The sequence below is a fragment of the Anoplolepis gracilipes genome, chromosome 13 (assembly GCF_047496725.1).
Source record: "Anoplolepis gracilipes chromosome 13, ASM4749672v1, whole genome shotgun sequence".
Classification (NCBI taxonomy): domain Eukaryota; kingdom Metazoa; phylum Arthropoda; class Insecta; order Hymenoptera; family Formicidae; genus Anoplolepis; species Anoplolepis gracilipes.
In genome coordinates this window covers 1,565,404-1,584,918 of record NC_132982.1, presented here as the reverse complement: position 1 = coordinate 1,584,918, position 19,515 = coordinate 1,565,404, and the positions used below count along the sequence as shown (strand labels likewise).

General features: G+C 32.5%; 2 pseudogenes; both read right to left on the bottom strand.

Annotated features, from left to right (window-relative positions):
• Positions 1-12,665: 12,665 nt before the first annotated feature.
• On the bottom strand, positions 12,666-13,815 carry LOC140672416 (uncharacterized; annotated as a pseudogene).
• A 1,243-nt stretch (positions 13,816-15,058) lies between these two features.
• On the bottom strand, positions 15,059-17,224 carry LOC140672415 (uncharacterized; annotated as a pseudogene).
• Between the last annotated feature and the right edge of the window lie 2,291 nt (positions 17,225-19,515).

The following is a 19,515-nucleotide window of genomic DNA, read 5'->3' as shown; positions in this document are numbered from 1 at the left end:
ATACATGTGTAGTTGTGTATGTGTGGTGTGTGTATGTGAGTGCAAGCGGTATGTGTGCTTACAAGCTAGGCGTGCGGTTGTTTACAGGTTAGGCGTACGGTTGTTTACAGGCTAGGCGTGCGGTTCTTTATAAGCTAGACAAGCGGCTAACTACAAGCTAGGCGGCGCGAGATTGCGAGCGGGTCGCAGCACATGCAAGTTCCTACGAGCTAAGCGGGTGCGCAACGGTTCGTGGTGTAACGCGACTATATACACTGGGCGAGTCGCCGTAGGGTACGATTATCGCGGCGTGGTTATTCGCAAGCCAGGGCGGCGATCTGGCGCGCTGCTGTCGACCGCCGGGAACACCCGGCAGGAGAAGAGAACATCCTTCTCCCGGATCGACCGTTAGCTGGGATCGCGGCCGCCGGGAATACCCGGCAGAAGGAGAGCACACCCTCTTCCCGGATCGCGTGGTCGGGAGCGGAGTCGGTCACCGGGAACACCCGGTAGAAGAAGAGAACACCCTTCTCCTGGATCGAATCTAGCTGTTGGCTTCGCTTCGGAGTTTAGCTCTGAAGCTCTTGCCCGGCCGGATTCAGGATCAGGACAGGTACCTGGTCGTCGGTCGGTCGGACTTATATATCCGGGAACCTTCCCTCTCTCTTACTTCATTCGAGAGAGAGGGGGATACCAGTGGCGTGTGCGGTGGGGCGCTCATAGGCGCCGAATCTCACGAATTTGGGGGTGGGTGTTCGGCCCCCGAGACCGTTAGTAACGCTGTTCGTTATAACCTAAACACTTAAAACTATTTTACAGCTGTCTTACAACTATCTTAATGCTATCTTATAACTATTTTATAACTAACTTAAAACTAACAATTAATCGGGTCCAGGACCACGTTATCGTTGTTCTCTATAGGTCAAATTAATTTGTCACGAGAAGGATACGATTTATACTTGCAGAAGACGTGTTTAGACTAGTTGGTCGTCGGTGCGGCTGCACAAACACCGTCGAATTTAGAAATGTGCAGTTTAATGAAATTAGAAACACAAATAGAAAAATTCTGGGTAATCGAGGAAGTCACAATAGACAAGTAGATTGCAGATAAGAAAAACGAATGCAAAGTACATTTTGTGAGAACCGTTTCTCAAGATAGTCAAGCACGTTACACAGTTTGACTGTCCTTTAGTAAAATTTTATAAACGTCTCGGTGAGTCGAATTCCACAACACTTAAACGATTACTAACATTGAAACAGAAATTTCACATAAATGAAAAATTGAAGAATGAATACACTCGAATAATAGACGATTCTATTAAATCAAATTATCTTTCTGTAGTAGAAGACACCGAGAGCCATGGATATTACATGCTTCACTACGTGATAATTAAAGAATCAAGTATCACAACCAAGGTGCGAATAGTATTTTACATTCGCAAAAACGGCTAATGGCGTTTCTCTAAACGATGTATTCTTAGTAGGGCCTATTCAAGCCAAATTGTTCTCACACTTAATTCGATTTCGTACCTATAAATACGTCGTCACCACAGATATTGAAAAAATGTACTTACAAATTTTATTACGTGAAAACGAACCCCGTGTGGGGATACTGGTCCCCTCTCGGCCGCCTTCTCAGGTGGAAAATTGGGGAATGTCCGCTAACCCGTTGGTGGGTACTGGAGAAATAAAATTCCCGGGATGGACCAAAACCGCAACAATAATTCGAGCAATAGAAAAAACATACCCCAGGTAGTAATACAGGTATTCTGGTAAATCCACCCTCTGCGGAGGCTGGCTCCACGGTTCGGGAGAGAGATTTAGCTATGACTATTGCTTGGAAAGTATGATATAACATGTACCAAAACATCGAATAAACAAATAATGTTTAATGTTTGGATATATACAAATAAAAAAAATGCAAGAATTAATCTCGAACAAATTGTTGCTGAGTTACAGCAACAAATACTAGAATGAAGAAAGCATTCCATCAAGATTCAAAACAGAAAAATTCTCTACCGACAGAAACTGTACAAAATCAAGAGACTGAATACTATACTGATAAAGAGGATCTGACTGGGGAAACAGAATGGGTGACCAAAGGAAGAAGGAACAAAAAACGTAAAAATGGTTAATTCTCCGGAAACTTTCCCTCAACTGCAATCTCAATAAAATATTAAGCAAAAAATGCAAAGAAAACAACCCAAGCCACCACCTGTTGTGATCAGCCAACTTAAAAACTATAATTCGATGTACAAAGATCTGAAAGAAAACAAATTTGATTTCATAGCAACCATGCTAAGTAATAAACAGATTAAACTGAATGTTACAAACGCTGAAGAATATAGGAGGCTGACGAACTTCCTCGGAGGTAGATTCCACTGGTATACTTATAAAAATATATTAACCAGACCCATCAGAGTACTAGGTAAAAAATTGCATTATACATGTAACCCAGTAATTGTGGATGATCTGAGACACAAAAATTATAATCTAATAGAAGCAGTTAACATGCAGAGAAGGAGACAAATATCTCCTTCTATGCTTTATGCTAATCTTTAGCAATGATGAAGATATTAAAAGAATATATGAAATAAAAGAAATTCTGGACATAAAAGTGGAAATTGAGCCACTAAGGAAATCCAAACTCATATCTCAATGAAAAATTGCCAAACTTTTGGGTACATGCAACGATTTTGTAAAAGAGAATCGAGATGTGTCAAGTGTACAGGTAAGCATCACACTCGAGAATGTAAAAAACAACAACAAATTCAACCAAAATAAGTTAACTGTGGAGGTAATTACCTCGCTAATTATAGAGGTTGTGAAATAGCAAAAAACTGCAATAAGAAATAAGGAATAAAATTATTAAAAATAAAGTGAATAATACCAGTCTAAGAAGTAACAGGAACTCGGATCTCCCAAGGGTTGCAGGAGGAATTACCTAACAAATAACGATAATAGAGACAGAACTTGCTCTCAAATAGTAAGACAATGGGAACAATTCAGGAAGAAGAAAACAACAATGTGACAAAATTATTAAAACTATTAGAAAACCTCGAAAAACAAGATCAAAAATATGAAGGACATGGAAATATTAAAAAATGTATTAACAAAGGCTTATTAAATTAGAAAACAAAAGTGTTAAGGTAGCTACGCCTTCTAGGAGAAAACCACGAATAAACAAGAGACAAGAGTAGCTACATGGAAGGCCAACAGCATCAAGCAATGCCAAGAAGAACTTCAAATTTTCCTTGACACTAATAAAATAGACATTGGTCTCATATCAGAAATCCATCTGACTAATCAGTCATACATTAAATTTAGAGAATACAAAATATATCACACTGTTCACCCTTCAAACATAGACAGAAGAGGAAGCGCTGTGATTATCAAAGACAATATTGTCCACTACGAAGGAAACCATTACCAAACTGATTCGATCCAAGCAACAGCAGTAAGCGTCAAAGCGGATAACTACAACATTACAGTTTGTGCTGTCTATTCTCCACCTAGATGTAACTTAAAAAAGAAAATTACCTGAACTTCTTAAGAAGCTTAGGGATGAAATTCATCGTGGATGAAGATCTTAATGCAAAAAACACATTCTGAGGATCAAGATTAACAAACCCAAAAGAAGAAAGCTATTAGCAGCTATGCAGGAACTTGGAATGTGATTGTTACTCAACAGGGAAGTCCACTTATTAGCCTACAGATTCTTGTAAAATACCAGACTTACTGGATTTCTTTATTTCTAAGAAAATATCAGCAAATTACTTTAATCTAGAAGGTCATGATTTAAGCTCCGACCATTCGCCAATTATTCTAATACTAAACGAAAATTTAATTAAAAAAGAACCTACTTTAACAAATAGACCCACGAACTGGGAGGATTTTCGGACCGATTTGTCAGAGAAAATACAGTTAAGAACACAGATATTAAGTAGAGAAAAACTATATTCCAAAACAAAAAAGTTGATAGAAGAATATTCAGCAGTTATCCAAGCGAAGACGATAGATAATACAGAAATTAAAGAGCTGGTTGTAGAAAAGAGAAAAGCCAGGAAGAGGTGGAAACAAACTCGAACTTCGTCTGATAAAAATAAATTAAATAATAAGATTTAAAGAAGAGCTCCGAATTATTAAACATAAATAAATGAATAAGAAAGAGGCAATAGGAGCGAGGAGATATGATTGAAATTATAAGTTTTTTCTTATAGATAATGTGTCACAAGTATATTAACATTAATTAATGTTAATCATATCTCCTCGCTCCTATTGCCTCTTTCTTATTCATTTATTTAAATTAAATAACTTGATGCAACGACTAAGAAAAGAAATTCTAATACTAAAAAATGATTCAATTAGTTCATACTTAAGAGGATGCAGTACCGTCCTACTTTATCGATCAAAACAATTATTTTGTTATAGACCAAAATTATTTTATTGGTTGTACAGAATGAAAAATGCTTCTCCATTGATTAAAGTATATACAGCAACGAACCAGGAACCTGTTTAATTTTCAGTTAAAAATGAAAAAAATAAAAATTACAGTTTTATATTATCGATTGGTAGTGTCAAATTGTAACTATATTTATTAATATAAAAGTTTTGCAATTTGCACGTACAAAATAAGATCGGTTTCGGGAAGGAAATGCATGAAAGAATATATGTAAACTTTTAGAAATGAATTTGAAGTCTAGTAAAAATAATTTCGGTCTTGAACACTTTCGTGCATATGTATCATACGAGATCGAAGATAAATGGATAAAAAAGAGCAGCAGATTAGAGCACCAGCAGATTGACTGGTGTCGCGATAGTCAGAGCTATAATCTGTTTTTGTGACAAGGAAAGACAATAGTACTATCCTTGTCTGTTTCATGCGTAGAGAGTAATATACACACTCTAATATCATTACATTTTCTCATACCTATCTTTTTTCTCTTACAATACGCTCATTCGGTCTCTTTCTAATCGTTACATAGCTCTATTGCTTTCTCACAAACTTACTAGTTTTTTCATCATTTTTTCACAAGGAAATAAATGCAAATATTGCAAATATGAGCTTGTGAAACAGCAACGGAGTGATATATTATAATAAGCAAAGCATTAGAAAAAGATAGAATTAGCGTACATTTCTAGTTGTAAGAAAAAGAAAATACAATATTACATATATATATATATATATATATATATATATATATGTGTGTGTGTATATATTGTAACTTCGTCTATGCCCTTGGTAACCGCAAGGCTTAGCTGTCTGTTTACGTCGCGCGCGCTTAGCGACCAGCCTAGCGATGGGCCGTCCTTCTCGCGGCGCGCTGATACTCGTGCCGGATTTGCCGATCTTTATAAATTAATTTCTCAATAATTATTCTGAAAATCGCAAAATGGTACAGGACTTTTCTATTCCATTTAACCCGCTCTACCTGCACCCGAGAGGTGATACGGTCATTCTGAGACACCCTGTATATTGATTATTATTGTAAATACACGTATTCATTATTATTGTAAATAGACGTATTCATAACTTTTTTTCACACATTATGGTATAAAATACAAAATAGAGATACTTATATATATTCATATATTCAATATCTAATATGTTTTGTAAATAATAAATCATTTATTTGCATTTATTACATACAGATAAAAATAAGAAAAGTATATGATATTAGATATATAGTGTTATACACATATTTCTCAAATTAAACATTGTAGCATATTTAGTTCCTTATTATTTATTGCATATTTTGCATGTGCAAAGTCATGATATAAAGAAGCCATGTACAAGATGATGTAGACATGTGCAAAATATCTAAAAGATATCAAATATGATAAAATATTTATTTCATAAATATATATATGTATGTATATATAATACTATACATTTATAATTGAAAAAAGAAGTTTAACTAAAGAAGAATATACTTTTCTTTTAATTTTATCCGTATACGATAAATACAAAATTAATTATTTAATAAATTAATATAATACAGTTATATATATTTAATATAGTTATTTTAGTTTATACTTACACCATAATGACATAAATAATAAATACATGTTCCAACAATATTCAATATACATATATATTTATGTATGTATATTATATGTATCATTTTATTCATTATAGTATAAAATACAAAATAAAAATAATTATATATTCAATATGTATGTATTAATAAATATTACAATTTATTTGTATTTATTATATAGAGATAAATTTAAGTAAAGTATATAACATTAGATATTTATATTATATACATTTAGATATTTATATTATATGTATACATTTCTCAAATTTAATTTGTATTTTTGTATATGCCTATTCGGCCTCTACATTATGTTCAGCCTTGCGACAAAATTTTGGTCGAGAAAAAAAGTCGATTTTTATAACCGCTTCTTTAAAACAACAATGTACAAAGATTACGCATTAGTGTCTACTATTACCATATAACAAATAGCTCTTCGTGAGCGAGCAAAAGAGACAATAATAGGAACGAGGGAGACAGTAATAGGGACGAGGGAAACAGTAATAAGAGCGAGCAAGACAGTAATAGGAGCGAGCGAGACAGTAATAGGAGTGAGCGAGATACTAATAGGAGTGAGTGAGAGAGAAATAGCAGCATGGAAGGAAAAGCTCGAGCCTCGAGTTTCTTTGCCAGCTGCATGAAGTAAGAATAAGGAGACCTATTAACTCCACATTTAAACTTAGCACTAGAAACTGTTCCGTATAGTGACAGGTTCGCTAAATGAAATAACCTGCAACCGTTCGTCGCCATCTTGAAATTATACATATATATACATAGTGTGTGACACATGGTGAATTAAGAAGATTAGAAACATAAAATTACTGTGAGACGTATAAATATCTAATTTACAACAAAATAATTTTTTCATTACATATATGTATATATATACAGAGTGTCCCATAATTCGCGAACCACTCGTTACGTGCAGGTAGAGTAAGTTAAACTGAATAAAAAAATTATCTACCATTTTGCAATTTTCGCAATAGTTAATGAGATATTAATTATAAAAGATCAGCCAATCGGCGCCCGGCAGGAGCGCGCGGCACAAAGAAGCCTCCCATTGTTACTTGATACTAGGCGCGCCGACGAAACAGTGGGAGGAACACTCTGCATTGACAACCTAAAGAGTCACACACATAGTCACACACACATATCGGCGCGCCTAGTATCAAGTAACAATGGGGAGGCTTCTTCGTGCCGCGCGCTTCTGTCGGGCGCCGATTGGTTGATCTCTTATAATTAATATTTCATTAACTATTGCGAAAATTGCAAAATGGTACATAACTTTTTTACTCAGTTTAACCTACTCTACCTTCACCTGACGGGTGGTTCGCGAATTATGGGACACCCTGTATATATATATATATATATATATATATATATATATATATATATATATATATATATATATATATTGGTGCAGAGAAGGAAAAGTAATATTGAAGAATATTTTAATGTATGTATAATAATATATATGTGTATATTTTATTTAAAAGCAAAAATCAGAACATTAGGTCTAATCTAATGTTTTGTCTTAGTCTAAATAAATTAATGTTATGTATAAAAATTATATTTTTTCTTTCTTTTTTTAGTCTTGCACAAAAAAATTTAATGAAACTTAAAAATGATGAACACAACAATTTTTGAACACTTGCAAGATAACTTGGAGTTAATTACACTTCCTTCTACAAACTGGAGTTATTCAAGAGGAAATAAAGAATTTTTTGGTTTCCAAAAAGTAGAAAGTGATTATAATGTAAGAAAAAGAATTGCATTTTTGCGAAATGGACAGATTAATATTTATATTAATAACATTATTCATTCTTTTTCAAAATTTATCGTAATTAAAAATATTGAGGAATTAAATGCATTTTTAAAAGTTATCGATGAATTATAAGAATAATGAAATAAAACCAAGATAACTTAAGACGATAGCATTTAATTAAGTAATGTATGTTTTAATACTTTATATTTAATATTAAAATCTTATTGTTATATCTATGCCATATTAACAGCAATCAAGTATTTTATTTATATTGTGTAATTATTAAATATGTGCATAATTTATGTGCTTATGATATTGTAAACATATACATTTATACATTTTTATGTATTTTATAATAATTGATTGGATTGAAATTGTAAATATGATAATTGTATCAAAAAGATTGTATATCTTTATTTTGAAAAATAAACTTTAAATATAAATACATTTTTAATATAACTGTAGGATAAAAAATGCATTATTTAACATACTGCATTCCTCAGAGCACTGTTATTAGAAGATAAGTTTTATGTGCGCGCGTGCGACGTTGCAGGCGATAGCGGCTAGATCATACGACACGAGTATCTAGCATTGTTTATAACAAAAAAAATATCGGTTCACCGTTGCGTCATTAGCGGCTAGATCATACGGTACGGGTATCTAGCATTGTTTATAACAGATTAAGATATTGGGAGAGCACGATGAATCAGTGCAGTCTCTCAGGGCAGTCTGTATTCAGCTGTCATTCTGTGCGTACACCATTATATTATACTCTATATCCTCAATAAATCCTTTTCTTAGTTAATAACATCTTTCTGTCCACCATATCCCACATATTTTTGGGGGCTCGTTCGGGATAGGGACAGAGATCAGGATCGAGGCTTAGAGTGCAGTGCCAAAAGAAGTTGAAGAAGTTCAAGGCGTTTACAAATCTCAAGACGTAATTTAAAGAAGTTCGTGAAAAGTTCAAGGCGTTAAGACGTTAAGGCGTAAAGTTGAAGAAGTTCAAGGCGTTTACGAATCTCAAAACGTAATTTAAAGAAGTTCGTGAAAAGTTCAAGACGTTAAGGCGTAAAGTTCAAGAAGTTCAAGGCGTTCACGAATCTCAAGACGTAATTTAAAGAAGTTCGTGAAAAGTTCAAGACGTTAAGACGTTGAGGCGTAAAATTAACAAGTTAAAACGTAATTTAAACAATGTCGGAACCAGGCGCTAGCACAGAAAACGACGATCTGCATATGAAGCTCACAAATATGACGATGGTTAAGTTGAAACAAGAATTAAAAAGATGAAAGTTAAAAACGACGGGACCGAAAAATGAGCTTATCCTAAGACTGTTACCATTTATACAACTCGAACTTCAGCATGGTGAAATGGAATATCACGACGATGAGGATGAAAGTGACAACGAAAACGCACAAGGAAGACACACGAAAGCGCAAGAAGATGATGGTGAAAGTGATACACATTCGAGTGACGAAGATGAAGCACCACTTGCCGAAAGAAGACAAAATAAAACAAGAAAAGCTCGAGTAAATCAGTTACATTCAGAGATGTTGAAGAATCCTTAGAGACGTTCAATGGAAATGACAAGGTCGACGTGAAAATATGGATTAAAGACTTTGAGGAAATGGCTGAATTGTGCGAATGGTCCGACGCCCAGAAGGTAGCATATGCGAAACATCTTCTTCATGGATCAGCGAAGCTGTTCGTAAAATATGAAAGATGCACAAAGACGAGGAAGAAATTACGGTGCGCATTAAAAGAAGAATTTGCCAATGTTGTGGACAGTCATGCAGTGCATCGAGAGTTATCACGGCGAAAGAAAACAATTGACGAATCATATCAAGCATACATATATAAAATGCTCGAGATCGCTGCACAAGCTAATATTGATACGCCATCGGTAATTCGATATATTATTGAAGGTATTCAAGACGACGCAGTTAATAAAACAATATTACATGGAGCAAAAACAATACGTGAATTAAAAGAAAAGTTCGTGCAATACGAAGCGATAAAAGGGGAAGGCAAATCAAAGACGAAGCAGTCGAAGTGGGAGGAAAAGAAAAAGATGACACGAGGAGACACAAGTTCGACGGAGATAAGATGTTTCAACTACGGTAGCAGAGATCATTTGGGTAAAGTGTGTCTGACGAAAGACAAAGGTGCCAAGTGCTTTAAATGCAATCAATATGGACATATCGCGAAATCATGTAGAGGGACAGTAAGTGCGCAGAAAGAAGCCGCATGTGTAAATGCTAAAAATCCGCAACAGAAGCAGATAAAGCAGGTAGAAGTTGCGAATCAATGCTTTATTAGTATAATAGATACGGGTAGTGATCTGAGCTTGATGAATCGAGAATGTTATGAAAAAATAGGTCGTCCGAATTTAAATAATAAGATAAACTTTGACGGTTTAGGCTCGTTAAACAATAGCACGTACGGTTCATTTGAAATAAATGTTATTATAGACGGCGAAACATATAAAATCATATTTCATGTTGTCGACGATAAAATAATAAAGCATGCAATCTTGATTGGTGCTGACTTTTTGAATCAGGTAGAATCACATGCAGTAGGAGGTCAGGTAACTATCCGAAAAATTCCTGAAAAATCAATTTATGCGAATAATTCAGAATTACCTGAGGTGTTAAAAGTTGATATAATAGAAGACGCGAATCCATTTGATTTTTCATATGTTTCTGATAAAAGCACACGACAAGAACTAGAAGTCATTGCAAAAAATTATGAGCCCAAGAAAACGCGTGAAGTCAATGTTAAAATGACATTAATTTTGAAAGATGATATTCCAGTTTATCAAAGACCACGTAGATTATCTCAGTCGGAAAAGCAAGAAGTTGATAACCAATTAAAAACATGGATAGATGATGGTATCATAAGACCTTCTAATTTTGAGTACGCAAGTCCTGTCGTGTTAGTAAAAAAGAAAAATGGTGATACAAGAATTTGTGTTGACTTCCGAAAATTGAATAAGAAAATTATAAAAGACCATTACCCATTACCATTGATTGAGGATCAATTAGATCGTTTACAAGGCGCGAAAATTTTCAGTACACTCGATCTAAAAAACGGATTCTTTCACGTTGAAATAGCTGAAGAAAGTAGGAAGTACACTTCTTTTATTGTTCCCACAGGTCAATATGAATTTATGCGAATGCCGTTTGGACTTTGCAATTCCCCTGCAATGTTCCAAAAATTTATAAATGCTGTCTTTAAAGATTTAATTTCTGAAGGAGTCGTATTAACTTACATGGACGATTTAATTATACCTTCACAAGATATTGAGTAAGCAATTAATAATTTAAAGCGTGTGATAGAAGTATCGAGTCAAGCTGGACTGCATGTTAACTGGCAAAAATGTAAATTTATCCAAACAGAGATTATATATTTAGGACATATTGTGACGAATGGAACTATAAAACCCGCGGAATGCAAAACTAATGCAGTTATGAAATTTCCAGTTCCAAAATGCATCAGAGACGTGCAAAGTTTTGTCGGTCTTACAAGTTACTTTCGTAAATTTATTTATCAATATTCAATGATAGCGCGACCATTAACGAATCTTTTAAGAAATAACGTAGAATTTCGATTCGGAAAAGATGAAGAACACGCATTTCAAAGTTTAAAACTAGCGTTAGGTAATAAGCCTGTTTTAAGATTATATAAAACTGGTGCCGAAACAGAATTGCATACAGACGCTTCAAAATTTGGTTACGGTGCGATTCTAATGCAAAAAGATTATTCAGATAATGCTTTTCATCCAGTTTACTATGCAAGCGGAAAAACTACTCCAGCAGAAGAAAAATATACTAGTTACGAGTTAGAAGTACTCGCAATCATTAAGTCACTAAAAAATTCAGAGTATATCTGTTGGGTATTCATTTCAAAATTGTTACTGATTGTAAAGCGTTTGCTTTAACGATGAACAAACGAGATTTATGTGTTCGCGTAGCCCGATGGGCTCTCGCATTAGAAGAATATGATTATAAGATTCAACACAGACCGGGACGAAACATGATGCATGTAGACGCATTAAGTAGATATCCCCTTCCGGAAACCCTACTAATAAGTAATAATAATGACGGTCGCTAGATTTAAGAAAGCTCAGAGTACAGATCAAGATCTGCAGAAAATTATCAAGTTAGCAAGACTTAATAAAGTCGATAGTTATATATTAAGAAATGATTTACTGTATTGCAATAGAAACGGCGAATTATTGTTAGTAGTGCCTAAGATATTACAAACTTCAATAATTAGACAGGTGCACGACAAATGGAAAGTGAAGATGAAGAGGAAATCGAGAAAAATCATGATTAGTGACGCGAACATTCGAGGGCGAATGTCTTGCAGGATGGCTGAAATGTAGGATTAAAAACGCATTATTTAACATACTGCATTCCTCAGAGCACTGTTATTAGAAAATAAGTTTTATGTGTGCGCGTGCGACGTTACAGGCGATAGCGGCTAGATCATACGACACGAATATCTAGCATTGTTTATAACAGAAAAGTATCGGTTCACCGTTGCGTCATTAGCGGCTAGATCATACGGTGTGAGTATCTAGCATTGTTTATAACAGATTAAGATATTGGGAGAGCACGATGAATCAGTGCAGTCTCTCAGGGCAGTCTGTATTCAGCCGTCATTTTGTGCGTACACCATTATATTATACTCTATATCCTTAATAAATCCTTTTCTTAGTTAATAACATCTTTCTGTCCACCATATCCCACATAACTATTATATTAAAACGCTTAAAAATAAATGCATACATATATATATATATATATATAAATTATTATACTAATGTCAACATAAGAAATAAAAATTTTAAATAGCAAATTTAACGCTCTTTGGTTATTGCTTTTTTAGACAAGCTTAAATTTTACGTTTTTTTGCATAATTTTTTTTATTTGTATCACAGTTTCAACCGCATTTGTTTCCTTAATTTGAGTGAGCGTATTCATTGCACTTGGAACACTTATTTTTACTAATTTTGAAGATTTTCTTTTTTCTTTAGTTGTTTCTTTTTCAACATTATCATTCCTGTTTGCTTGCTTGATTAGAAAAAACATACGTGTAATTAAATAAAAATGGATAATATTCTTTGTAAATTCATAGTTATGTTTTTCACAGCCGACAAGAGTTACAGTATTGTTTTCTTCGTCAATGATCTTCATTATTTCAAATAATGTGTTCACATTAATTTGTCCATGTTTGGATGCTTCTATTGCTCCTTTTTCCATTTGTGAAAGCATTTTAAATAAAGCCAGAGAAGGATTTACTAAATATCCTTTCGTTTTTAATTCAATTAATTTATGCCTTTCTGGTATTGGTTCATTTGGTTGTAAGATCAACGTTTTCAAGCATTCTTCGCAAATAATATGATTTTTATTATTTATATTTTTAAAAAACCTTTTTCCTTTTCTCGCCACATATCCAGCAATGTACGTCATAACATAATCTGAAGTCGTACTAATATGCAAATCATGATTATGAAGAATTGCTGGAGCATATGGTAAAATTTCTGTATTTTTTCCTCTATTCCCTTATACTAATCCTCTGTCCAGGATAGTATCTATCTGACTTATCCATTGCTCTTCTCTTTCTTTTTCATCTTTAATATCTTGGATATTTATAAGAACATTCATTATTTCTTTCGTAGACACGTTACAACCTTTCGGAGGTTTCACGAGAGAATATGTTGATATCAGTCTGTACATTTGTATAAATAATTGAGAGTCAGGATGATCATTGGAACCACAACAATTTCGCATCATCCCAAAAAATCTCTGCAAAAGTAATTTCGATTATATATTACAAACTTCGCATTAATAAAAATATTTATTATGGAAAGGTATATTTTATTAACATTTAAAAAAAGATAAATATACATACCTCTAAATTGTCTTGATTTACTCTACTTGTCATTAAATATTCAAATTTACATTTTTGGATTAAAAAAGAACAAATTTCAAGAGTAGTTTTTAAAAAATTTTCAAACCATAACAAGTTTGCTCAGTTATAAAGTTATAGTTCATTTTTTTAGCTTCCCATGTAATTAAAAAATTTTTTAAATCTTCGATATTCTGCAAAGTTCAAATAAATAAATAAATAAATATATTTATTAACCATGTTGTATATATATATATATATATATATATATATATATATATACATATATAGAACATAGTTAATAATGAATTAAAATTTTACATAATTCAGCATTGAATATTGCAATTACTACATTATAAAGTTACTTGTAATGTTATTTATACTTATATGATTACTTTGTACATTTCGTTACCTGGTTGTAACGAATTTTTAGGAGTGCGGCTATTCATGGCTGTAATTAATGCATTCATTCTTTTGCAGAATTTAATTGTTCCATCAGCATCATTTAAATCATGATAAATACCTGCCTATTTATATAATTGCATGGTAGATGCTACATTGAAGAAGTAGTAAAAATAATAACGTATGACTAATATTAATGTCCATCAACACAACCAAATTACGCACTAAATAAGAAATATATTCTTCATCTACATACTCGAAATGCCATTGCAACATTCATTTTTTGGTAATATTTAGGTTTTATATGATGTTCATCCAAGCAATAACTACATTTCAAGTTAAAACCTTGAGGATTTTCGATGGCAAGTATTGCATACCAATGTTTCAAAGAAATTACACCATCTGGAGTCTGTATGTAACAAAGAATAACAATAATATAAATTGTATAATATCAACTGAATATTAAATGTACACATTATTATATTAATGTAAATATATATATATTAACATACAATACACATACATATAAAACATAAAATTATTTATTACAATTATTGATTATTTTTTTACATTGGTCAATTATTAAATTAAATATAAATAGAAAGAATATATATATATATATATATATATGTAATTGTGTATAGTAAATTCTTATTTGTAAATGTAATATAACATTTTTTATTTTTGTTACTTCTAATACAAATTATTAAGATTACCCAACTTCCTGCATATCGATCAAATTGAGAAAAATAATTTCGGAGACATTTTATCAAATGTGGAAAATCAAAAATAAATCATAAGCATCTTTCTATATCTACAATATGCTGTACACTAACACATTCTTCTGTTACTCCAAATATTTTCCACATAGATCGATTCCATGATGCTCTATTTGACACTACAGCGTCTATTTTTAATCCAGATCGTTCTGCCAGAATAATGCACTCCGTAATAATTTTCTGCAAGATTGATGCACTTGCACTACCAACACTCAAGAAACAAGCTAAAGACTGAACCCATGTTCCTTTAAAGGGTTGGAACATAAGGACTAATGCATGATCTCTTTTTTTTTCTTTTGTTCTTCAGTAGTGTATTGACCTAAATTAACAAAACCTTCGACTTTAAGATTTGTGTGATTAAAATATAAAGTTTTGGATAATTTCATTTCATCTACTAGTAAAACGCTTATAAAAAATTAATTCGTTTATTAAAATATATAACATTTATCGATATTACTTAGAAATTTCATTCTTCTATAGTTGAACTTAATTTTTGTAAATAAAATAATTGTATATATAATACATATGTATACGGCATGAATCTTTCAATTATATTGCGGCAATGTTGCAGCAATAGTGTAATGTTGCTGAAATATGGTTGCAATGTAATTGAAAGATTCGTGCCATATGGGTAGTATATACCTCGCGTATCATTAGATTCCATATTTGCTGTTTTTTTTTTTAACATTTCAAATGTGCTATTTTGAAAACCGTAACAACTTTTGATGCTCTTCATATAACGATTTAGTGTTTCAACTAAAGGCAGTATTAGGATATTATGAGATCTTAAATGATTATACGTTTTTGTGCTTTTAATCCGAAGCAAAATGCATTCGTATATCCATTCGTTTGAATATCTTATGCCCCTCTTATCTTTTAATTTTGATGCTGCAAAACAAGCTTGAACTGCCAGTTGTTGATTTTTGGGCAATTTTGAAATTACTTCTTCAATTATTTTTTTGTTACTTTGAAAACATTTATGCTTCAAATTTGTTATCTTATTGTGTAATTTTATAATCTGTATAAAATTTATATTAATAAATTAAAAATGAATTCCAATGAAAACCGTAATTGTGTTTCTTAGAAAAAAATATACCTTGTTTTGAAGCGTCTTTTGCCGATATTTGTAATTCAAATTTGATACTTGTAATTTTTTGTTTTTATTTTTTAATTTTTGAATATGTGTTAAATCAAACGATTTTCGTAATAACATCTTCTAACTCTTTGTACAAGCTAAACATCTCTTATTCTTTTGTTCCTTATTATGTTTTGTATGAATAACAAAACCTTGACAATTTGCAACGCTGTAATAAAAATTTGTATATTTTATTTAAAGTATATTATGTATAATTATATTATGTATAATTATGTTATATAAAAGCAGAAGTACAAACTTTTGCATAAGGATATAAAATATGCATACGGAAATTAATTAGTTCAACAAATGCATAAATAGACCAATAATTTTTTTTATACATATGTCTATGCAAAACTTTTTACTGTCAGCGCAAGCTTAACACTATAATAAAACAAAAAAAACTTCTTAAAAAATAAAAGTAAATATTAATATTTTTATGGATATATATATTTTTATGGATACAAACTTAAATTTTAAAATATAATTTGATGCACAAACCTGTTTTCATTAACCTTTTTACAAGGAAAAAAGTTTTCCAATTTCTTCAAGATTTGTTTTATTTCTTGAATGTTGTTAAGTATTTTCGTATCAAAAGAAATTTCTTTATCTCCAATGAATACCTATAATTTATATACAAATTATATTAATAATTATATATATTAATAACTTTAAAAAATTATAGATGTAAATATGTATATACAAATTAAATAATCCCAGATAGCACAGAAAATCCAAAAAGAATTCGTTTTTATGTAACCAATTCTGAACCCTTTATTAAACATAAAGATTCGTTTTTGTATTCTATAAGATAAAGAGTACAAAAACAATTCATTTTATTTTTAATAAAGGGCTTAGAATTGGTGACATAAAAACGATTTCTTTTTGGATTCTCTGTGCTATCTGGGATATTATTACTTTATTTGATTATATTTACTTGTACTTTCATATTTGTTTTAACAATGACACGTCTTAAAATATATGACAAATCATTTGCCCAACATGTCCACATCATATAACTATCATTAATATTTGCAAATCAATGACTTGTAGGAACTTCAATATTTTTTGCAATGTTGATATCTTTATAAGAAAACCAAGGAGCTGTTTCCTTAACAAAAGATGTAGAACGAGTAGATTCTTCTGAATGTGAAACTGTATGTGACGTAGAAGGCATTAGTTCACCTGAATGTGAAACTGTATATGACGTAGAAGGCATTGGTTCATTTGAATGTGAAACTGTATATGACGTAGAAGGCATTGGTTCATCTGAATGTGAAACTGTATGTGACATAGAAGGCATTAGTTCATCTGAATGTGGAACTGTATGTGATGTAGAAGATATTGGTTCATCTGAATGTGGAACTGTATGTGATGTAGAAGGCATTGGTTCATCTGAATGTGGAACTGTATGTGATGTAGAAGGCATTGGTTCATCTAAATGTGAAACTGTATGTGACGTAGAAAAAATTGATTCTATCTGTTGATAACATGGTATTTTCTTTTTTGGAAAAATGGAAGGAACCGCTCCTTCTTTTAATGTTAGACTTTTTCTTTTCAGATATATAATTGTTCCATCTGCTTGCAAAAAAGTATCTTCTTTGATAATATCATTTGACTTAAAATGCAGTTCGCAAATTCTGCTATTCCTTTTTAGTGTGATGTTTTTAGTACACATTATATTTTTCCAAGAGATAAACATTTCATCCTAAAAAAAATTAAAGTTATATTTTTAAATTAAACACAATATACTATATATTCATGTATGTATAACTTAAAAAAGAATTTGAATAAGAATACTATTCCTTATACAACATATATACTTACTGTGCAAGGTCTAAATAAACTTTTTTTGTTTGATGTTTTCTTGCTCCCTCCCCTTGAGTTGCATCCCTCTGCAACAGGACATTTTATTCTTAATTATTTCACCTATAATATTATAATAAACATTAAATTAAAATGCATCTAAATTATTCTTTAAATAAAACTAACAGAGAATATTAATATACTATAAATTATTTATATTAATAATTGCGAATATTTTCTGTCTTAGAAAATCTACTTATTCTGATTATTAAAAGCATAAAGATATTGCTCAGCTAAAAATTAATATAAAGTCTTATTTAACATGCAAGAAATTTAAGGTTATAAAAGCTAATTTAATTAAAGTATATGTTTAAGCAAAATTTAATAATTTTCTTTCAAATTTTATAATAATTATACAATTACAAATAAACTGTAACTATATATATACTGTTACGTCAAACGGGGTCGCGGCTCCTAAGAGTGGTCGGACCTTTCGCCTGACCGGTCGCGTATTTCAGAAGCTAAGCTTCTGGGGATTCCTCGCGACTAGGCTTATCCGGACGATGGATGTTTTTCCTTACCAACGGCGAAGTAATAGGGATATGGCGATTACTGACTAAGGGAAGTCGCGTGATGTGAACTCCTCGGGGATGGTTCCGCTAACGAAGACTTTAATAGGGTCCGCTAACGAGTAGTAATAGATGTTTCTATTTCTCAAATCTCTGAGGAAGTCGGCGTAGGTGTTAACGCACCGGTCGCAGTCGAACGGGAAAAACTCTGCTAGATTACGAGAGCACACCGTGCAATACACGCCGGAATAGCGCGTGCTGTCGAGCGCGAGGTGTACGTTGAAGTACGCGCAAGAATCTTTATCAATGTCGTTGGAATTTACAAAGCAAGATGCGCAATACGGGGTAAGTTCTAATTTATGAGCAAATCCCGAGATGTAGGTGCAACGGACGTTTCTTAATCGGTGACGCGCTTCGACGGCGGGAGGGGAGGGGTGGCCCTCCCGTATGGGGCGCAGTTGTCCGTAACACATGTAGGTGTATTGTCAATAGGTCATGGTTAAATACTATTATTGTTATTGCTTGCATAAAGCGTTGTTATTAGTCGTGGTCAGAATAAGGAAGGAGTAAAAAATAATTGAATAACGAAAAATAGGTTTCCTATATTTATTCGGTTTAAATATTAATTGTTTACAAATTAATGAATAAAATAACACGCGCGTTATACAATATTTGAAACGAGTATTAACTTGGAAACAAGTATTGTCTTCGAGAAAATCTCGACAAGAGAGAGAATGGTCAACGCGAAATGCAGGAAAAAAAAAAAGGGTCGGTCGTAAACCGGTCTCTGCAGCGCGGAGCGAAAATACTATTTTGGAAGGGTTTAGCGGAGGGCGAGCTGGCTCAAGCGAAACGCAGGAAGCAAAAAAAAAGGGTCGGTCGTAAAAGTGTAGGCACGAGAAAACTCTAGGTTTTCCAAGCTTCGTATTTTGAGTGACGCTGCTACGAGATATCGTTATATTTCGTTCCGTGTAATATTAATCTATTACTATCAGTTGTTCCGCGGAACTCCAGTGCTCGGGGGTGGAACACCCGTAATTTAGGTATAATATTTCGTCGCGTATCTGGAGGTAGCGGGTCTTCTTCGGGTCTCCCGGTACGTAATTCGCGGGCGGCAGAGGGGGG